Below are 23,054 nucleotides of genomic sequence, written 5' to 3' on the forward strand. Positions count from 1 at the left end.
AGTGGCCGCCACCTGCCAAATGCAATGACGCTCGGTCTAGAATGGCCGGTGGCGCGAGCCCACCACCTCTTTGGGGGTTTTCGAGCAAAAAAAAATCGGAAGCGAAATTTGGCAAAACGCATGACCCTGGACCTGCGAGCGCGGGCTGCTTTTCCATTCGGGTCCCGACCCCGGCTCAGGTTGCTTAGCGGCCACCACCTGCCAAATGCAATCACGCTCGGTCTAGAATGGCCGGTGGCGTGAGCCCACCACCTCTTTGGGGGTTTTCAAGAAAAAAAAAATCGGAAGCGAAATTGGGCAAAACGCATGACCCTTGACCAGCGAGCGCGGGCTGCTCTCCCATTCGGGTTCCGACCCAGGCTCAGGTTGCTTAGCGGCCGCAGCCTGCCAAATGCAATCACGCTCGGTCTAGATCGGCCGGTGGCGCGAGCCACGCACCTCGTTGGGGGTTTTCAAGAAAAAAAAAATCTGAAGCGAAATTGGGCAAAACGCATGACCCCGGACCTGCGAGCGCGGGCTGCTCTCCCATTCGGGTCCCGACCCAGGCTCAGGTTTCTTGGCGGCCGCCACCTGCCAAATGCAATCACGCTCGGTCTAGAACGGCCGTTGGCGCGAGCCCACCACCTCTGGGGGTTTTCGAGAAAAAAAAAATCGGAAGCGAAATTGGGCAAAACGCATGATGTCGGACGTGCGAGCGCGGGCTGCTATGCCATTCGGGTCCCAACTCAGGCTCAGGTTGCTTAGCGGCCGCCACCTGCCAAATGCAATCACGCTCGGTCTAGAACGGCTGGTGGCGAGAGCCCACCACCTCTTTGGGGGTTTCGAGAGAAAAAAAATCGGAAGCGAAATTGGGCAAAACGCATGGCCCTGGACCTGCGAGCGCAGGCTGCTCTCCCATTCGAGTCCCGACGCAGGCTCAGGTTGCTTGGCGTCTGCCACCTGCCAAATCCAATCACGCTTGGTCTAGAACGGCCGGTCGCACAAGCCCACCACCTCTTTGGGGGTTTTCAAGAAAAAAAAAATCCGAAGCGAAATTGGGCAAAACGCATGGCCCTGGACCTGCGAGCGCGGGCTGCTCTCCCATTCGGGTCCCGACCCAGGCTCAGGTTGCTTAGTGGCCACCACCTGCCAAATGCAATCACGTTCGGTCTAGAATGGCCGGTGGCGCGAGCCCACCACCTCTTTGGGGGTTTTCGAGAAAAAAAAAATCGGAAGCGAAATTGGGCAAAACGCATGACCCTGGACCTGCGAGCGCGGGCTGCTTTTCCATTCGGGTCCCGACCCCGGCTCAGGTTGTTTAGCAGCCGCCACCTGCCAAATGCAATCACGCTCGGTCTAGAATGGCCGGTGGCGCGAGCCCACCACCTCTTTGGGGGTTTTCGAGAAAAAAAAAATCGGAAGCGAAATTGGGCAAAACGCATGACCCTAGACCTGCGAGCGCGGGCTGCTCTCCCATTCGGGTCCCTACCCAGGCTCAGGTTGCTTGGCGGCCGCCACCTGGCAAATGCAATAACGCTCGGTCTAGAACGGCCGGTGGTGCGAGCCCACCACCTCTTTGGGGTTTTTAGAGAAAAAAAAATCGGAAGCGAAATTGGGCAAAACGCATGTCCCCGGACATGCGAGCGCAAGCTGCTCATCCATTCGGGTCCCGACCCAGGTTGCATAGCGGCCACCACCTGCTAAATGCAATCACACTCGGTCTAGAACGGCCGGTGGCGCGAGCCCACCACCTCTTTGGGGGTTTTCGAGAAAAAAAATCGGAAGCGAAATTGGGCAAATCGCATGACCCCGGACCTGCGAGCGCGGGCTGCTCTCCCATTCGGGTCCCGACCCAGGCTGGTTAGCGGCCGCCACCTGCAAAATGCAATCACGCTCGGTCTAGAATGGCCGGTGGCATGAGCCAACAACTCTTTGGGGGTTTTCGAGAAAAAAAAAATCGGAAGAGAAATTGGGCAAAACGCATGACCCCGGACCTGCAAGCGCGGGCTGTTCTCCCGTTCGGGTCTTGACCCAGGCTGCTTAGCGGCCGCCACATGCCAAATGCAATCACGCTCGGTCTAGAACTGCCGGTGGCGCGAGCCCACCACCTCTTTGGGGGTTTTCGAGAAAAAAAAAACGAAAGCGAAATTGGGCAAAACGCATGACCCCGGACCTGCGAGTGCGGGCTGCTCCCCCATTCGGGTCCCGACCCAGGCTGGTTAGCGGCCGCCACCTGCCAAATGCAATCACGCTCAGTCTAGAACGGCCGGTGGCGTGAGCCCACCACGTCTTTGGGGGTTTTCGAGAAAAAAAAAATCGGAAGCGAAATTGGGCAAAACGCATGACCCCGGACCTGCGAGCGCGGGCTGCTCTCCCATTCGTGTCCTGACCCCGGCTCAGGTTGCTTAGCGGCCGCCACCTGCCAAATGCAATCACGCTCGGTCTAGAAAGGCCAGTGGCGCGAGCCCACCACCTCTTTGGGGGTTTTCGAGAAAAAAAAAATCGGAAGCGAAATTGGGAAAAACGCATGACCCCGGACCTGCGAGCGCGGGCTGCTCTCCCATTAGGGTCCCGACCTAGGGTCAGGTTGCTTAGCGGCCGCCACCTGCCAAATGCAATCACGCTCGGTCTCAAACGGCCGGTGGCGTGAGCCCACCACCTCTTTGGGGTTTTCGAGAAAAAAAAAATCGGAAGCGAAATTGGGCAAAACGCATGACCCCGGACCTGCGAGCGTGGGCTGCTCTCCCATTCGGGTCCCGAACAAGGCTCAGATTGCTTGGAGGCTGCCACCTGCCAAATGCAATCACGCTCGGTCTAGAACGGCCGGTGGCGCGAGCCCACCACCTCTTTGGGGGTTTTCGAGAAAAAAAAAATCGGAAACAAAATTAGTCAAAACGCATGACCCCAGACCTGCGAGTGCGGGCTACTCTCCCATTCGGGTCCCGACACAGGCTCAGGTTGCTTGGCGACCGCCACCTGCCAAATGCAATCATGTTTGGTCTAGAACTGCCGGTAGTGCAAGCCAACCACCTCTTTTGGGTTTTTCGAGAAAAAAAAAATCGGAAGCGAAATTGAGCAAAACGCATGACCCCGGACCTGCGAGCGCGGGCTGCTCTCCCATTGGGGTCCCGACCCAGGCTCAGGTTGCATAGCGGCCGCCACCTGCCAAATGCAATCACGCTCGGTCTCGAACGGCCGGTGGCGCGAGCCTACCACCTCTTTGGGGGTTTTCAAGAAAAAAAAAATCGGAAGCGAAATTGGGCAAAACGCATGACCCCGGACCTGCGAGCGCGGGCTGCTCTCCCATTCGGGTCCCGACCCAGGCTCAGGTTGCTTGGCGGCCACCTGCCAAATGCAATCATGCTCGGTCTAGAACGGCCGGTGGCGCGAGCCCACCACCTCTTTGGGGGTTTTCGAGAAAAAAAAATCGGAAGCGAAATTGGGCAAAACGCATGACCCCGGACCTGCGAGCGCGTGCTGCTCTCCAATTCGGGCCCTGACCCAGGTTCAGGTTGCTTAGAGGCCGCCACCTGCCAAATGCAATCACGCTCGGTCAAGAAAGGCCGGTCGCGCGAGCCCACCACCTCTTTGGGGGTTTTCGAGAAAAAAAAAATCGGAAGCGAAATTGGGCAAAACGCACGACCCCGAACATGCAAGCTCGGGCTGCTCTCCCATTCGTGTCCCGACCCAGGCTCAGGTTGCTTAGTGGCCACCACCTGCCAAATGCAATCACGCTCGTTCTAGAACAGCCGGTGGCGTGAGCCCACCACCTCATTGGGGGTTTTCAAGAAAAAAAAAAACGTAAGTGAAATTGGGCAAAACGCATGACCCCGGACCTGCGAGCGCGGGCTGCTCTCCCATTCGGGTCCCGACTCAGGCTCAGGTTGCTTGTCGGCCGCCACCTGCCAAATGCAATCACGCTCAGTCTAGAACGGCCGGTGGCGCGAGCCCACCACCTCTTTGGGGGTTTTCGAGAAAAAAAAATCGGAAGCGAAATTGGGCAAAACGCATGACCCAGGACCTGCGAGCGCGGGCTGCTCTCCCATTCGGGTCCCGACTCAGGCTCAGGTTGCTTTTCGGCCGCCACCTGCCAAATGCAATCACGCTCGGTCTAGAACGGCCGTTGGCACGAGCTCACCACCTCTTTGGGGGTTTTCGAGAAAAAAAAAATCGGAAGCGAAATTGGGCAAAACGCATGCTCTCCCATTCGGGTACCGACCCAGGCTCAGGTTGCTTGGCAGCCGCCACCTGCCAAAGGCAATCACGCTCAGTCTAAAAGGGCCACTGGCGCGAGCCCACCACCTCTTTGGGGTTTTCGAGAAAAAAAAATCGGAAGCGAAATTGGGCAAAACACATGACCCCGGACCTGCGAGCGCGGGCTGCTCTCTCATTCGGGTCCCGACCCAGGCTCGGGTTGCTTAGCGGCCGCCACCTGCCAAATGCAATCACGCTCGGTCTAGAACGGCCGGTGGCGCGAGCCCACCACCTCTTTGGGGGTTTTCGAGAAAAAAAAATCGGAAGCGAAATTGGGCAAAACGCATGACCCCGGACCTGCGTGCGCGGGCTGCTCTACCATTCGGGTCCCGAACCAGGCTGCTTAGCGGCTGCCACCTGCCAAATGCAATCACGCTCGGTATAGAACGGCCGGTGGTGCGTGCCCACCACCTCTTTGGGGGTTTTCGAGAGAAAAAAAATCGGAAGCGAAATTGGGCAAAACGCATGACCCCGGACCTGCGAGCGCGAGCTGCTCTCCCCTTCGGGTCCCGACCCAGGCTCAGGTTGCTTAGCAGTCGCCACCCGCTAAATGCAGTCACGCTCGGTCTAGAACGGCCGGTGGCGCGAGCCCAGCACCTCTTTGGGGGTTTTCGAGAGAAAAAAATTAGAAGCGAAATTTGGCAAAACACATGACCCCGGCCCTGCGAGCGTGGGCTGCTCTCCCATTCAAGTCCTGACCCAGGATCACGTTGCTTAGCGGCCGCCACCTGCCAAATGCAATCACTCTCGGTCTAGAACGGCCGATGGCTAGAGCAGAGCACCTCTTTGGGGGTTTTCGAGAAAAAAAAAATTGGAAGCGAAATTGGGCAAAACGCATGACCCCGGACCTGCGAGCGCGGGCTGCTCTTCCATTCGGGTTCCGACCCAGGTTCATGTTGCTTGGCGGCCGCCACCTGCCAAATGCAATCACGCTCGGTCTAGAACGACCGGTGGCACGAGCCCACCACCTCTTTGGGGGTTTTCGAGAAAAAAAAAATCGGAAGTGAAATTGGGCAAAACGCATGAACCCGGGCCGCTCCGCATGACCTGCTCTCCCATTTGGGTCCCGACCCAGGCTAAGGTTGCTTGGCAGCCGCCACCTGCCAAAGGCATTGACACTCGGTCTAAAACGGCCGTTGGCGTGAGCCCACCACCTCTTTGGGGGTTTTCGAGAAAAAAAAAAATCGGAAGCGAAATTGGGCAAAACGCATGACCCCGGACCTGCGAGCGCGGGCTGCTCTCCCATTCGGGTCCCGACCCAGGCTCAGGTTGCTTGGCTGCCGCCACCTGCCAAAGGTAATCACTCTCGGTCTAAAACGGCCGGTGGCGCGAGCCCACCACCTCTTTGGGGGTTTTCGAGAAAAAAAAATCGGAAGCGAAATTGGGCAAAACGCATGACCCCGGACCTGCGAGCGAGGGATGCTCTCCCATTCGGGTACCGACACAGGCTCAGGTTGCTTGGCGGCCGCCACCTACCAAATGCAATCACGCTCGGTCTAGAACGGCCAGTGGCGCGAGCCCACCACCTCTTTGGGGGTTTTCGAGAAAAAAAAAAATCGGAAGCGAAATTGGGCAAAACGCATGACCTCGGACCTGCGAGCGCGGGCTGCTTTACCATTCGGGTCCTGACCCAGGCTAAGGTTGCTTGGCGCCCGCCAGCTGCCAAATGCAATCACGCTCGGTCTAACACGGCCGGTGGCACGAGCCCACCACCTCTTTGGGGGTTTTCGAGAAAAAAAGAATCGGAAGCGAAATTGGGCAAAACGCATGACCCCGGACCTGCGAGCGCGGGCTGCTCTCCCGTTCGGGTCCCGACCCAGGCTCAGGTTGCTTGGCGCCTGCCACCTGCCAAATGCAATCACGCTCGGTCTAGAACGGCCGGTGGCACGAGCCCACCACCTCTTTGGGGGTTTTTGAGATAAAAAAAATCTGAAGCGAAATTGGGCAAAACACATGACCCCGGACCTGCGAGCGTGGGCTGCTCTCCCATTCGGGTCCCGACCCAGGCTCAGGTTGCTTGGCGACCGATACCTGCCAAATGCAATCACGCTCGGTCTACAACCGCCGGTGGCACGAGCCCACCACCTCTTTGGTGGTTTTCGAGAAAAAAAAATCGGAAGCGAAATTGGGCAAAACACATGACCCCGGCCCTGCGAGCGCGGGCTGCTCTCTCATTCGGGTCCCGACCAAGGCTCAGGTTGCTTTGCGGCCGCCACCTGCCAAATGCAATCACGCTCGGTCTAGAACGGCCGGTGGCGCGAGCCCACCACCTCTTTGGGGGGTTTCGAGAAAAAAAAAAAATCGGAAGCGAAATTGGGCAAAACGCATGACCCCGGACCTGCGAGCGCAGGCTGCTCTCCCATTCGAGTCCCCACCCAGGCTGCTTAGCGGCCGCCACCTGCCAAATGCAATCACGCTCGGTCTAGAACGGCCGATGGCGCGAGCCCACCACCTCTTTGGGGGTTTTCGAGAGAAAAAAAATCGGAAGCGAAATTGGGCAAAACGCATGACCCCGGACCTGCGAGCGCGGGCTGCTCTCCCATTCGGGTCCCGACCCAGGCTGCTTAGCGGCCGCCACCTGCCAAATGCAATCACGCTCGTTCTAAAATGGCCGGTGGCGCGAGCCCACCACCTCTTTGGGGGTTTTCGTGAAAAAAAAAATCGGTAGCGAAATTGGGCAAAACGCATGACCCCGGACCTGTGAGCGCGGGCTGCTCTCCCATTCGGGTCCTGACCCAGGCTCAGGTTGCTTAGCGGCCGCCACCTGCCAAATGCAATCACACTCGGTCTAGAATGGCCGGTGGCGCGAATGGGAGAGCAGCCCGCACTCGCAGGTCCGGGGTCATGCGTTTTGCCCAATTTCGCTACCGATTTTTTTTTTCTCGAAAACCCCCAAAGAGGTAGTGGGCTTGTGCCACCAGCTGTTCTAGACAGAGCGTGATTGCATTTGGCAAGTGGCGGCCTCTAAGCAACCTGAGCCTGGGTCGGGTCCCGAATGGGAGAGCACCCCGCGCTCGCATGTCCGGTGTCATGCGTTTTGCCCAATTCTCTTCCGATTTTTTTTTTCTCGAAAACCCCCAAAGAGGTGGTGGGCTCGCGCCACCGGCCGTTCTAGACTGAGCGTGATTGCATTTGGCAGGTGGCGGCCGCTAAGCAACCTGATCCTGGGTCGGGACCCGAATGGGAGAGCAGCCCGCGCTCGCAGGTTCGGGGTCATGCGTTTTGCCCAATTTCGCTTCCGATTATTTTTTTTCTCGAAAACCCCCAAAGAGGTGGTAGGCTCGCGCCACCGGCCGTTCTAGACTGAGCGTGATTGCATTTTGCAGGTGGCGGCCGCTAAGCAACCTGAGCCTGGGTCGGGACCCGAATGGGAGAGCAGCCCGCACTCGCAGGTCCGGGGTCAAGCATTTTGCCCAATTTCGCTTCCGATTTCTTTTTCTCGAAAACCCCCAAAGAGGTGGTGGGTTCACCCCACCAGATGTTCTAGACCGAGCGTGATTGCATTTGGCAGGTGGCGGCCGCTAAGCAACCTGAGCCTGTGTCGGGACCCGAATGGGAGAGCCGCCCGCGCTCGCAGGTCTGGGTTCGTGCATTTTGCCAAACTTCGCTTCCGATTATTTTTTTCTCGAAAACCCCCAAAGAGGTAGTGGGCTCGCGCCACCGGCCGTTCTATACCGAGCGTGATTGCATTTGGCAGGTGGCGGCCGCTAAGCAGCCTGAGCCTGGTTTGGGACCCGAATGGGAGAGCAGCCCGCGCTCACTGGTCCGGGGTCATGCGTTTTGCCCAATTTCGCTTCCGATTTTTTTTTTCTCGAAAACCCCCAAAGAGGTGGTGGGCTCGCACCACCGGCCTTTCTAGACCGAGCGTGAATGCATTTGGCAGGTGGCGGCCGCTAAGCAACCTGAGCCTGGGTCGTGACCCGAATGTGAGAGCAGCCCGCGCTCGAAGGTCCAGGGTCATGCGTTTTGCACAATTTCGCTTCTGATTTTTTTTCTCTCGAAAACCCCCAAAGAGGTGGTGGGCTCACGCCACCGGCCGTTCTAGACCAAGCGTGATTGCATTTGGTAGGTGGCGGCCGCAAAGCAACCTGACCCTGGGTCGGGACCCGAATGGGAGAGCAGCCCGCGCTCGCAGGTCCGGGGTCATGCGTTTTGCCCAATTTTGCTTCCGATTTTTTTTCTCTCGAAAACCCCCAAAGAGGTAGTGGGCTCACGCCACCGGCCGTTCAAGACCAAGCATGATTGCATTTGGCAGGAGGCGGCCGCTAAGCAACCTGAGCCTGAGTTGGGTCCCGAATGGGAGAGCAGCCCGCGCTCGCATGTCCGGAGTCATGCGTTTTGCCCAATTTCGCTTCCGATTTTTTTTTCTCGAAAACCCCCAAAGAGGTGGTGGGCTCGCGCCACCAGCCGTTCTAGACTGAGCATGATTGCATTTGGCAGGTGGCGGCCGCTAAGCAACCTGAGCCTGGGTCGGGACCCGAATGGGAGAGCAGCCCGCGCTCGCAGGTCCGGGGTCATGCGTTTTGCCCAATTTCGCTTCCCATTTTTTTTTCTCGAAAACCCCCAAAGAGGTGGTGGGGTTGCTCCAACGGCCGTTCTAGACCGAGCGTGATTGCATTTGGCAGGTGGCGGCCGCTAAGCAACCTGAGCCTGGGTCGGAACCCGAATGGGAGAGCAGCCCACGCTCGCAGGTCCGGGATCATGCATTTTGCCTAATTTTGCTTTCGATTTTTTTTTTCTCGAAAACCCCCAAAGAGGTGGTGGGGTTGCTCCACCGGCCGTTCTAGACCGAGCGTGATTGCATTTGGCAGGTGGTGGCCGCTAAGCAACCTGAGCCTGGGTCGGGACCCAAATGAGAGAACAGCCCGCGCTCGCAGGTCCTGGGTCATGCGTTTTGCCCAATTTCGCTTCCGATTTTTTTTTTCTCGAAAACCTCCAAAGAGGTGGTGGGCTCGCGCCAACGGCCGTTATAGACCGAGCGTGATTGCATTTGGCAGGTGGCGGCCGCTAAGCAACCTGAGCCTGTGTCGGGACCCGAATGGGAGAGCAGCCCTCGCTCGCAGGTCCGGGGTCATGCGTTTTGCCCAATTTCGCTTCCGATTTTTTTTTTCTCGAAAACCCCCAAAAAGGTGGTGGGCTCGCTCCAGCGGCCGTTCTAGACTGAGCGTGAATGCATTTGGCAGGTGGAGGCCGCTAAGCAACCTGATCCTATGTCGGGACCCGAATGGGAGAGCAGCCACGCTCGCAGGTCCAGGGGTCATGCATTTTGCCCAATTTTGCTTCCGATTTTTTTTTTCTCGAAAACCCCCAGAGAGGTGGTAGGCTCGCGCCACCGGCCGTTCTAGACTGAGCGTTATTGCATTTGGCAGGTGGCGGCCCCTAAACAACCTGAACCTGAGTCAGGACCAGAATGGGAGAACAGCCCGCGCTCGCACGTCCGGGGTCATGCGATTTGCCCAATTTCGCTTCCGATTTTTTTTTCTCGAAAACCCCCAAAGAGGTGGTGGGTTCGCCAAACCGGACGTTCTAGACCGAGCGTGATTGCATTTGGCAGGTGGCGGCCGCTAAGCAACCTGATCCTGGGTCGGGTCCCGAATGTGAGAGCAGCCCACGCTCGCAGGTCCGGGGTCATGCATTTTGCCCAATTTCGCTTCTGATTTTTTTTTCCTCGAAAACCCCCAAAGAGGTGGTGGGCTCTCGCCACCGGCCATTCTAGACCGAGCGTGATTGCATTTGGCAGGTGGCGGCCGCAAAGCAATCTGAGCCTGGGTCGGGACCCGAATGGGAGAGCAGCCCGCGCTCGCAGGTCCGGGATCATGCGTTTTGCCCAATTTCGCTTCCGATTTTTTTTTTCTCGAAAACCCCCAAAGAGGTGGTGGGCTCGCCCCACCGGCCGTTCTAGACTGAGCGTGATTGCATTTGGCAGGTGGCAGCCGCTAAGCAACCTGATCCTGGGTCGGGACCCGAATGGGAGAGCAGCCCGCGCTGGCAGGTCCGGGGTCATGCCTTCTGCCCAATTTCGCTTCCGATTTTTTTTTTCTCGAAAACCCCCAAAGAGGTGGTGAGTTCCCCCCACCGGACGTTCTAGACCGAGCGTGATTGCATTTGGCAGGTGACGGCCGCTAAGCAACCTGAACCTGGGTCGGGTCCCGAATGGGAGAGCAGCCCGCGCTCGCAGGTCCGGGGTCATGCGTTTTGCCCAATTTCGCTTCTGATTTTTTTTTTCTCGAAAACCCCCAAAGAGGTGGTGGGCTCGCGCCACCGGCCGTTCTAGACCGAGCGTGATTGCATTTGGCATGTGGCGGCCGCTAAGCAATCTGAGCCTGGGTCGGGACCCAAATGAGAGAGCAGGCCGCGCTCGCAGGTCCGGGGTCATGCGTTTTGCCAATTTCACTTCCGAATTTATTTTTCTCGAAAACCTCCAAAGAGGTGGTGGGCTCGCACCATCGGCCGTTCTAGACCGAGCGTGATTGCATTTGGCAGGTGGCGGTCGCTAAGCAACCTGAGCCTGTGTCGGGATCCGAATGGGAGAGCAGCCCGCGCTCGCAGGTCCGGGGTCATGCGTTTTGCCCAATTTCGCTTCCGATTTTTTTCTTCTCGAAAACCCCCAAAGAGGTGATAGCCTCGCGCCACCGGCCGTTCTAGACTGAGCGTGATTGCATTTGGCAGTTGGCGGCTTCTGAGCAACCTGAGCCTAGGTCGGGACCCGAATGGGAGAGCAGCCCGCGCTCGCAGGACCAGGGTCATCCATTTTCCCCAATTTCGCTTCAGATTTTTTTTTTCTCGAAAACCCCCAAAGAGGTGGTGGGCTTGCGCCACCAGCCGTTCAAGACCGAGCGTGATTGCATTTGGCAGGTGGCAGCCGCTAAGCAACCTGAGCCTGGGTCGGGACCCGAATGGGAGAGCAGCCCGCGCTCGCAGGTCATGCATTTTGCCCAATTTTGCTTCCGATTTTTTTTTTTCTCGAAAACCTCCAAAGAGGTGGTGGGCTTTCGCCACCGGCCGTTCTAGACCGAGCGTGATTGCATTTGGCAGGTGGCGGCCGCTAATCAACCTGATCCTGAGTCGGGACCCGAATGGGAGAGCAGCCCGCGCTCGCAGGTCCGGGGTCATGCGTTTTGCCCAATTTCGCTTCCAAATTTTTTTTCTCGAAAACCCCCAAAGAGGTGGTGGGTTCACCCCACCAGACGTTCTAGACCGAGCGTGATTGCATTTGGCAGGTGGCGGCCGCTAAGCAACCTGAGCCTGGGTCGGGTCCCGAATGTGAGAGCAGCCCACGCTCGCAGGTATGGGGTCATGCATTTTGCCCAATTTCGCTTCTGACTTTTTTTTTCTCGAAAACCCCCAAAGAGGTGGTGGGCTCGCCCCACCGGCCGTTCTACACCGAGCGTGATTGCATTTGGCAGGTGGCGGCCGCTAAGCAACCTGAGCCTGGGTCGGGACCCGAATGGGAGAGCAGCCCGCGCTCGCAGGTCCGGGGTCATGCGTTTTGCCCAATTTCGCTTCTGATTTTTTTTTTCTTGAAAACCCCCAAAGAGGTGGTGGGCTCGCCCCACCGGCCGTTCTACACCGAGCGTGATTGCATTTGGCAGGTGGCGTACGCTAAGCAACCTGAGCCTGGGTCGGGACCCGAATGGGAGAGCAGCCCGCGCTGGCAGGTCCCTGGTCATGCCTTTTGCCCAATATCGCTTCCGATTTTTTTTTTCTCGAAAACCCCCAAAGAGGTGGTAGGCTCGCGCCACCGGCAGTTCTAGACTGAGCGTGATTGCATTTGGCAGGTGGCGGCCGCTAAACAACCTGAGCCTGAGTCGGGACCTGAATGGGAGAGCACCCCGCACTCGCAGGTCCGGGGTCATGCGTTTAGCCCAATTTCGCTTCCGATTTTTTTTTTCTCGAAAACCCCCAAAGAGGTAGTAGGCTTGCGCCACCGGCCATTCTAGACTGAGCGTGATTGCATTTGGCAAGTAGCGGCCGCTAAGCAACCTGAGCCTGGGTCGCGACCTGAATGGGAGAGCAGCCCGCGCTCGCAGGTCTGGGGTCATGCATTTTGCCCAATTTCGCTTCCGATTTTTTTTTTTCTCGAAAACTCCCAAAGAGGTGGTGGGCTCCCGCCACCAGCCGTTGTATACCGAGTGTGGTTGCATTTGGCAGGTGGTGGCTGCTAAGCAACCAGAGCCTGGGTCGGGACCCAAATGGGAGAGCAACCCGCACTCGCACGTCCGGGGTCATGCGTTTTGCCCAATTTCGCTTCCGATTTTTTTTCTCTCGAAAACCCCCAAAGAGGTGGTGTGCTCGCGCCACCGGCCGTTCTAGACCGAGCGTGATTGCATTTGGCAGGTGGCAGCCGCTAAGCAACCTGAGCTTGGGTCGGGACCCAAATGGGAGAGCAGCCCGCGCTCGCACGTCAGGGGTCATGCGCTTTGCCCAATTTCGCTTTCTATTATTTTTCTCTCAAAAACCCCCAAAGAGGTGGAGGGCTCGCTCCACCGGCCGTTCTAGACCGAGCGTGATTGCATTTGGCAGGTGGCGGCCGCTAAGCAACCTCAGCCTTGATCGGGACCCAAATGGGAGAGCAGCCCGCGCTTGCAGGTCCGGGGTCATGCGTTTTGCACAATTTCGCTTCAGATTTTTTTTTTCTCAAAAACCCCCAAAGAGGTCGTGGGCTCGCGGAACTGGCCATTCTAGACCGAGCGTGATTGCATTTGGCAGGTGGCGGCCGCTAAGTAACCTGAGCCTGGGTCGGCACCCGAATGGGAGAGCAGCCGGCGCTCGCAGGTCCGGGGTCATGCGTTTTGCCAAATTTCGCTTCCGATTTTTTTTCTCTCGAAAACCCCCAAAGAGGTGGTGGGCTCGCGCCACCGGCCATTTTAGACCGAGCGTGATTGCATTTGGCAGGTGGTGGCTGCTAAGCAACCTGAGCCTGGGTCGGGATCCGAATGGGAGAGCAGCCCACGCTCGCAGGTCCGGGGTAATGCATTTTACCCAATTTCGCTTCCGATTTTTTTTTTCTCGAAAACCCCCAAAGAGCTGGTGGGTTCGCGCCACCAGCCGTTCTAGACCGAGCGTGATTGCATTTGGCAGGTGGTGGCCACTAAGTAACCTGAGCCTGGGTCGGGACCCAAATGGGAGAGCAGCCTGCGCTCGCAGGTCCGGGGTCATGCGTTTTGCCAAATTTCGCTTCCGATTTTTTTTCTCTCAAAAACCCCCAAAGAGGTGGTGGGCTCGCGCCACCGGCCGTTCTAGACCGAGCGTGATTGCATTTGGCAGGTGGTGGCTGCTAAGCAACCTGATCCTGGGTCGGGATCCGAATGGGAGAGCAGCCCACGCTCGCAGGTCCGGGGTCATGCATTTTTCCCAATTTCGCTTCCGATTTTTTTTTCTCGAAAACCCCCAAAGAGGTGGTGGCCTCCCGCCACCGGCCGTTCTATACTGAGCATGGTTGCATTTGGCAGGTGGCGGCCGCTAAGCAACCAGAGCCTGGGTCGGGACCCAAATGGGAGAGCAGCCCGCACTCGCACGTCCGGGGTCATGCGTTTTGCACAATTTCGCTTCCGATTTTTTTTCTCTCGAAAACCCCCAAAGAGGTGGTGGGCTCACGCCACCGGCCGTTCTAGACCGAGCGTGATTGCATTTGGCAGGTGGCAGCCGCTAAGCAACCTGAGCCTGGGTCGGGACCCAAATGGGAGAGCAGCCCACACTCGCACGTCCGGGGTCATGCGTTTTGCACAATTTCGCTTTCTATTATTTTTCTCTCAAAAACCCCCAAAGAGGTGGAGGGATCGCTCCACCGGCCGTTCTAGACCGAGCGTGATTGCATTTGGCAGGTGGCGGCCGCTAAGCAACCTCATCCTTGATCGGGCCCCCAATGGGAGAGCACCCCGCGCTTGCAGGTCCGGGGTCATGCGTTTTGCACAATTTCGCTTCAGATTTTTTTTTCTCGAAAACCCCCAAAGAGGTCGTGGGCTCGCGCCACCAGCCATTCTAGACCGAGCGTGATTGTATTTGGCAGGTGGCGGCCGCTAAGTAACCTGAGCCTGGGTCGGCACCCTATTGGGAGAGCAGCCGGCGCTCGCAGGTCCGGGGTCATGCGTTTTGCCAAATTTCGCTTCCGATTTTTTTCTCTCGAAAACCCCCAAAGAGGTGGTGGGCTCGCGCCACCGGCCATTCTAGAACGAGCGTGATTGCATTTGGCAGGTGGTGGCTGCTAAGCAACCTGAGCCTGGGTCGGGATCCGAATGGGAGAGCAGCCCACGCTCGCAGGTCCGGGGTCATGTGTTTTTCCCAATTTCGCTTGCGATTTTTTTTTTCTCGAAAACCCCCAAAGAAGTGGTGGGCTCGCGCCACCGGCCGTTCTATACCGAGCGTGGTTGCATTTGGCAGGTGGTGGCCGCTAAGCAACCAGAGCCTGGGTCGGGACCCAAATGGGAGAGCAGCCCGCACTCGCGCGTCCGGGTTCATGCATTTTGCCCAATTTCGCTTCCGATTTTTTTTCTCTCCAAAACCCCCAAAGATGTGGTGGGCTCTCGCCACCGGCCGTTCTAGACTGAGCGTGTTTGCATTTGGCAGGTGGCGGCCGCTAAGCAACCTGACCCTGGGTCGGGACCCGAATGGGAGAGCAGGTCCGGGGTCATGCATTTTGTCAAATTTCGCTTCCGATTTTTTTTATCTCGAAAACCAACAAAGAGGTGGTGGTCTCGCGCCACCAGCCGTTCAAGACCGAGTGTGATTGCATTTGGCAAGTGGAGGCCACCAAGAAACCTGAGCTTGAGTCGGGACCCGAATGGGAGAGCAGCCCGCGCTCGCACGACCGGGGTCATGCGTTTTGACCAATTTCGCTTTCGATTTCTTTTTTCTTGAAAACCCCCAAAGAGGTGGAGGGCTCGCTCCACCGGCCGTTCTAGACCGAGCGTGATTGAATTTGGGAGGTGGCAGCCGCTAAACAACCTTAGCCTGGGTCAGGACCCGAATGGGAGAGCAGTCCGCGCTCTCAGGTCCGAGGTCATGCGTTTTGCCAAATTTCGCTTCCGATTGTTTTTCTCTCGAAAAAGCACAAAGAGGTGGTGGGCTCACGCCACCGGCCGTTCTAGACCGAGCGTGATTGCACTTGGCAGGTGGCGGCCGCTAAACAACCTGAGCCTGTGTCGGGACCCGAATGGGAGAGCAGCCCGCGCTCGCAGGTCCGGGGTCATGTGTTTTTCCCAATTTCGCTTCCGATTTTTTTTTTCTCGAAAACCCCCAAAGAGGTGGTGGGCTCGCGCCACCGGCAGTTCTAGACCGAGCGTGATTGCATTTGGCAGGTGGCGGCCGCTAAGCAACCACAGCCTGCGTCGGGACCCAAATGGGAGAGCAGCCCGCACTCACACGTCCGTAGTCATGCGTTTTGCCCAATTTCGCTTCCGATTTTTTTTCTCTCGAACACCCCCAAAGAGGTGGTTTGCGCGCGCCATCGGCCGTTCTAGACCGAGCGTGATTGCATTTGGCAGGTGGCGGCCGCTAAGCAACCTAAGCCTGGTTCGGGACCCGAATAGGAGAGCAGCCCGCGCTCGAAGGTCCGGGGTCATGCGCTTGGCCCAATTTCGCTTCCAATTTTTTTTTCTCGAAAACCCCCAAAGAGTTGGTGGGCTCGCGCCACCGGACATTCTAGATCGAGCGTGATTGCATTTGGCAGGTGTCGGCCACTAAGCAACCTGAGCCTGGGTCGGGACCCGAATGGGAGAGCAGCCCGCGCTCGCAGGTCCGGGGTCATGCGTTTTGCCCAATTTCGCTTCCGATTTTTTTTCTCGAAAACCCCCAAAGAGGTGGTGGGCTCGCGGCACCGTCCGTTCTAGACCGAGCGTGATTGCATTTGGCATGTGGCGGCTACTAAGCAACCTGAGCCTGGGTCGGGACCCGAATGGGAGTGCAGCCCGCGCTCGCAGGTCCGGGATCATGCGTTTTGCACAATTTCGTTTCCGATTTTTTTTCTCTCGAAAACCCCAAAAGAGGCGGTGGGCTCGCGCCACCGGCCATTCTAGACCGAGCGTGATTGCATTTGGCAGGTGGCGGCCGCTAAGCAACCTGATCCTGGGTCGGGACCCGAATGGGAGAGCAGCCCGCGCTCGCACGACCGGGGTCATGCGTTTTGCCCAATTTCGCTTCCGATTTTTTTTTTCTCGAAAACCCCCAAAGAGGTCTTAGGCTCGCGACACCGGCCATTCTAGACCGAGCGTGATTGCATTTGGCAGGTGGCGGCCGCTAAGTAACCTGAGCCTGGGTCGGCACCCGAATGGGAGAGCAGCCGGCGCTCGCAGGTCCGGGGTCATGCGTTTTTCCCAATTTAGCTTCAGATTTTTTTTTTCTCGAAAACCCTCAAAGAGGTCGTGGGCTCGCGCCACCGGCCATTCTAGACCGAGCGTGATTGCATTTGGCAGGTGGCGGCCGCTAAGTAAACTGAGCCTGGGTCGGCACCCGAATGGGAGAGCAGCCGGCGCTCACAGGTCCGGGGTCATGCGTTTTGCCCAATTTCACTTCCGATTTTTTTTCTCTCGAAAACCCCCAAAGAGGTGGTGGGGTCGCTCCACCGGCCGTTCAAGACCGAGCGTGATTGCATTTGGCAAGTGGAGGCCACCAAGCAACCTGAGCTTGAGTCGGGACCCGAATGGGAGAGCAGCCCGCGCTCGCACGACCGGGGTCATGCGTTTTGACCAATTTCGCTTTCGATTTCTTTTTTCTCGAAAACCCCCAAAGAGGTGGTGGGCTCGCTCCACCGGCCGTTCTAGACCGAGCGTGATTGAATTTGGCAGGTGGCAGCCGCTAAGCAACCTTAGCCTGGGTCAGGACCCGAATGGGAGAGCAGTCCGCGTTCTCAGGTCCGGGGTCATGTGTTTTGCCAAATTTCGCTTCCGATTTTTTTTTTCTCGAAAAAGCCCAAAGAGGTGGTGGGCTCGCGACACCGGCCGTTCTAGACCGAGCGTGATTGCATTTGGCAGGTGGCGGCCGCCAAGCAACCTGAGCCTGGGTCGGGACCCGAATGGGAGAGCAGCCCGCGCTCGCAGGTCAGGGGTCATGCGTTTTGCACAATTTCGCTTCTGATTTTTTTTTTTTCTTGAAAACACCCAAAGAGGTGGTGGGCTCGCGCCACCGGCCGTTCTAGACCGAGCGTGATTGCAATTGGCAGGTGGCGGCCGCCAAGCAACCTGAGCCTGGGTCGGGACCCGAATGGGAGAGCAGCCCGCGATCGCAGGTCCGGGGTCCTGCATTTTGCCCAATTTCGCTTCCGATTTTCTTTCTCGAAAACCCCCAAAGAAGTGGTGGGCTCGCGCCATCGGCAGTTCTAGACCGAGCGTGATTGCAATTGGCAGGTGGCGGCTGCTAAGCAATCTGAGCTTGGGTCGGAACCCGAATGGGAGAGCAGCCCGCACTCGCACGTCTGGGGTCATGCGTTTTGCCCAATTTCGCTTCCGATTTTTTTTTCTCGAAAACCCCCAAAGAGGTGGTGGGCTCGCGCCACCGGCCGTTCTAGACCGAGCGTGATTGCATTTGGCAGGTGGCGGCTGCTAAGCAACCTAAGCCTGGTTCGGGACCCGAATGGGAGAGCAGCCCGCGCTCGTAGGTCCGGGGTCATGCGCTTGGCCCAATTTCGCTTCAAATTTTTTTTTCTCGAAAACCCCCAAAGAGGTGGTGGGCTCGCGCCACCGGACATTCTAGATCGAGCGTGATTGCATTTGGCTGGTGTCGGCCGCTAAGCAACCTGAGCCTGGGTCGGGATCCGAATGGGAGAGCAGCCCGCGCTCGCAGGTCATGCGTTTTGCCCAATTTCGCTTCCTATTTTTTTTCTCGAAAACCCCCAAAGAGGTGGTGGGCTCGCGCCACCGGCCGTTCTAGACCGAGCGTGATTGCATTTGGCATGTGGCGGCTACTAAGCAACCTGAGCCTGGGTCGGGACCGGAATGGGAGTGCAGCCCGCGCTCGCAGGTCCGGGATCATGCGTTTTGTCCAATTTCATTTCCGATTTTTTTTCTCTCGAAAACCCCCAAAGAGGTGGTGGGCTCGCGCCACCGGCCATTCTAGACCGAGCGTGATTGCATTTGGCAAGTGGCGGCCACTAAGCAACCTGATCCTGGGTCGGGACCCGAATGGGAGAGCAGCCCGCGCTCTCTCGACCGGGGTCATGCGTTTTGACCAATTTCGCTTCCGATTTTTTTTTTCTCAAAAACCCCCAAAGAGGTGTTGGGCTCGCGCCACCGGCCGTTCTAGACCGAGCGTGATTGCATTTGGCAAGTGGCGGCCACTAAGCAACCTGAGCCTTGGTCGGGACCCGAATGGGAGAGCAGCCCGCGCTCGCAGGTCCGGGGTACTGCGTTTTGCCCAATTTCGCTTCCGATTTTTTTTTCTCGAAAACCCCCAAAGAGGTGCTGGGCTCGCGCCACCGGCTGTTCTAGACCGAGCGTGATTGCATTTGGCAGGTGGCGGCCGCTAAGCAACCTGACCCTGGGTCGGGACCCAAATGGGAGAGCAGCCCGCGCTCGCAGGTCCGGGGTCATGCGTTTTGTCAAATTTAGCTTCCGATTTTTTTTCTCTCGAAAACCCCCAAAGAGGTGGTGGGGTCGCTCCACTGGCCGTTCAAGACCGAGCGTGATTGCATTTGGCAAGTGGAGGCCACCAAGCAACCTGAGCTTGAGTCGGGACCCGAATGGGAGAGCAGCCCGCGCTCGCACGACCGGGGTCATGCGTTTTGACCAATTTCGCTTTCGATTTCTTTTTTCTCGAAAACCCCCAAAGAGGTGGTGGGCTCGCTCCACCGGCCGTTCTAGACCGGGCGTGATTGAATTTGGCAGGTGGCAACCGCTAAACAACCTTAGCCTTGGTCAGGACCCGAATGGGAGAGCAGCCCGCGCTCTCAGGTCCGGGGTCATGCGTTTTGCCAAATTTCGCTTCCGATTTTTTTTTTCTCGAAATAGCCCAAAGAGGTGGAGGGCTCGCGACACCGGCCGTTCTAGACCGAGCGTGATTGCATTTTGCAGGTGGTGGCCGCTAAGCAACCTGAGCCTGGGTCGGGACCCGAATGGGAGAGCAGCCCGCGCTCGCAGGTCCGGGGTCATGCGTTTTGCACAATTTCGCTTCTGATTTTTTTTTTCTTGAAAACACCCAAAGAGGTGGTGGGCTCGCGCCACCGGCTGTTCTAGACCGAGCGTGACTGCAATTGGCAGGTGGCGGCCGCTAAGCAACCTGAGCCTGGGTCGGGACCCGAATGGGAGAGCATCCCACGCTCGCAGGTCCGGGGTCATGCATTTTGCCCAATTTCGCTTCCGATTTTTTTTCTCGAAAACCCCCAAAGAAGTGGTGGGCTCGCGCCATCGGCAGTTCTAGACCGAGCGTGATTGCAATTGGCAGGTGGCGGCTGCTAAGCTATCTGAGCTTGGGTCGGGACCCGAATGGGAGAGCAGCCCGCACTCGCACGTCTGGGGTCATGCGTTTTGCCCAATTTCGCTTCCGATTTTTTTTTCTCGAAAACCCCCAAAGAGGTGGTGGGCTCGCGCCACCGGCCGTTCTAGACCGAGCGTGATTGCATTTGGCAGGTGGCGGCCGCTAAGCAACCTGAGCCTGGGTCGGGACCCGAATGGGAGAGGAGCCCGCGCTCGCAGGTCCGGGGTCATATGTTTTTCCCAATTTCGCTTCCGATTTTTTTTTTCTCGAAATAGCCCAAAGAGGTGGAGGGCTCGCGACACCGGCCGTTCTAGACCGAGCGTGATTGCATTTTGCAGGTGGTGGCCGCTAAGCAACCTGAGCCTGGGTCGGGACCCGAATGGGAGAGCAGCCCGCGCTCGCAGGTCCGGGGTCATGCGTTTTGCACAATTTCGCTTCTGATTTTTTTTTTCTTGAAAACACCCAAAGAGGTGGTGGGCTCGCGCCACCGGCTGTTCAAGACCGAGCGTGACTGCAATTGGCAGGTGGCGGCCGCTAAGCAACCTGAGCCTGGGTCGGGACCCGAATGGGAGAGCATCCCACGCTCGCAGGTCCGGGGTCATGCATTTTGCCCAATTTCGCTTCCGATTTTTTTTCTCGAAAACCCCCAAAGAAGTGGTGGGCTCGCGCCATCGGCAGTTCTAGACCGAGCGTGATTGCAATTGGCAGGTGGCGGCTGCTAAGCTATCTGAGCTTGGGTCGGGACCCGAATGGGAGAGCAGCCCGCACTCGCACGTCTGGGGTCATGCGTTTTGCCCAATTTCGCTTCCGATTTTTTTTTCTCGAAAACCCCCAAAGAGGTGGTGGGCTCGCGCCACCGGCCGTTCTAGACCGAGCGTGATTGCATTTGGCAGGTGGCGGCCGCTAATCAACCTGATCCTGGGTCGGGACCCGAATGGGAGAGCAGCCCGCGCTCGCAGGTCCGGGGTCATATGTTTTTCCCAATTTCGCTTCCGATTTTTTTTTTCTCGAAAACCCCCAAAGAGGTGGTGGGCTCGTGCCACCGGCAGTTCTAGACCGAGCGTGATTGCATTTGGCAGGTGGCGGCCGCTAAGCAACCACTGCCTGCGTCGGGACCCAAATGGGAGAGCAGCCCGCACTCACACGTCCGTGGTCATGCGTTTTGCCCAATTTCGCTTCCGATTTTTATTCTCTCGAACACCCCCAAAGAGGTGGTTTCCTCGCGCCATCGGCCGTTCTAGACCGAGCGTGATTGCATTTGGCAGGTGGCGGCCGCTAAGCAACCTAAGCCTGGTTCGGGACCCGAATGGGAGAGCAGCCCGCGCTCGTAGGTCCGGGGTCATGCGCTTGGCCCAATTTCGCTTCCAATATTTTTTTCTCGAAAATCCCCAAAGAGGTGGTGGGCTCGCGCCACCGGACATTCTAGATCGAGCGTGATTGCATTTGGCAGGTGGCGGCCGCTAAGCAACCTGAGCCTGGGTCGGGACCCGAATGGGAGAGCAGCCCGCGCTCGCAGGTCCGGGGTCATGCGTTTTGCCCAATTTCGCTTCCGATTTTTTTTCTCGAAAACCCCCAAAGAGGTGGTGGGCTCGCGCCACCAGCCGTTCTAGACCGAGCGTGATTGCATTTGGCATGTGGCGGCTACTAAGCAACCTGAGCCTGGGTCGGGACCCGAATGGGAGTGCAGCCCGCGCTCGCAGGTCCGGGATCATGCGTTTTGCCCAATTTCGTTTCCGATTTTTTTTCTCTCGAAAACCCCCAAAGAGGCGGTGGGCTCGCGCCACCGGCCATTCTAGACCGAGCGTGATTGCATTTGGCAGGTGGCGGCCGCCAAGCAACCTGAACCTGGGTCGGGACCCGAATGGGAGAGCAGCCCGCGCTCGCATGACCGGGGTCATGCGTTTTGACCAATTTCGCTTCCGATTTTTTTTTTCTCGAAAACCCCCAAAGAGGTGGTGGGCTCGCTCCACCGGCCGTTCTAGACCGAGCGTGATTGCATTTGGCAAGTGGCGGCCACTAAGCAACCTGAGCCTTGGACGGGACCCGAATGGGAGAGCAGCCCGCGCTCGCAGGTCCGGGGTCCTGCGTTTTGCCCAATTTCGCTTCCGATTTTTTTTTTCTCGAAAACCCCCAAAGAGGTGCTGGGCTCGCGCCACCGGCTGTTCTAGACCGAGCATGATTGCATTTGGTAGGTGGCGGCCGCTAAGCAACCTGAGCCTGGGTCGGGACCCGAATGGGAGAGCAGCCCGCTGTCGCACGTCCAACATCATGCGTTTTGCCCAATTTCACTTCCGATTTTTTTTTTTCTCGAAATCCCCCAAAGAGGTGGTGGGCTCACGCCACCTGCCGTTCTAGACCGAGCATGATTGCATTTGGCAGGTGGCGTCCGCTAAGCAACCAGAGCCTGGGTCGGGACCCGAATGGGAGAGCAGCCCGCACTCGCACGTCCGGGGTCATGCGTTTTGCCCAATTTCGCTTCCAATTTTATTTTCTCGAAAACCCCCAAAGAGGTGGAGGGCTCTCACCACCGGCCGTTCTAGACCGAGCGTGATTGAATTTGGCAGGAGGCAGCCGCTAAGCAACCTGAGCCTGGGTCAGGACACGAATGGGAGAGCAGCCCGCGCTCTCAGGTCCGGGGTCATGCGTTTTGTCAAATTTCGCTTCCGATTTTTTTTTTTTTCTCGAAAAAGCCCAAAGAGGTGGTGGGTTCACGCCACCGGCCGTTCTAGAACGAGAGTGATTGCATTTGGCAGATGGCGGCCGCTAAGCAACCTGAGCCCGTGTCAGTACCCGAATGGGAGAGCAGCCCGCGCTCGCAGGTCCGGGGTCATGCGATTTGCCCAATTTTGCTTCCGATTTTTTTTCTCTCGAAAACCCCCAAAGAGGTGGTGGGCTCGCGCCACCGGCCGTTCTAGACCGAGCGTGATTGCATTTGGCTGGTGGCGGCCGCTAAGCAACCTGAGCCTTGGTCTGGACCCCAATGGGAGAGCAGCCCGCGCTCGCAGGTCCTGGGTCATGCGTTTTGCCCAATTTCGCTTCCGATTTTTTTTCTCTCGAAAAAGCCCAAAGAGGTGGTGGGCTCGCGCCACCGGCCGTTCTAGACCGAGCGTGATTGCATTTGGCAGGTGGCGGCCGCTAAGCAACCTGAGCCTTGGTCGGGACCCCAATGTGAGAGCAGCCCGCGCTTGAAGTTCCGGGGTCATGCGTTTTGCACAATTTCGCTTCCGATTTTTTTTTTTCTTGAAAACACCCAAAGAGGTGGTGGGCTCGCGCCACCGGCAGTTCTAGACCGATTGTGATTGCAATTAGCAGGTGGCGGCCGCTAAGCAACCTGATCCTGGGTCGGGACCCGAATGGGAGAGCAGCCCGCACTCGCACGTCCGGGGTCATGCGTTTTGCCCAATTTCGCTTCCGAT

The sequence above is a fragment of the Dendrobates tinctorius genome, unplaced genomic scaffold (assembly GCF_039654945.1).
Source record: "Dendrobates tinctorius isolate UK_male_01 unplaced genomic scaffold, ASM3965494v1 ptg000111l, whole genome shotgun sequence".
Taxonomy (NCBI): Eukaryota; Metazoa; Chordata; class Amphibia; order Anura; family Dendrobatidae; genus Dendrobates; species Dendrobates tinctorius.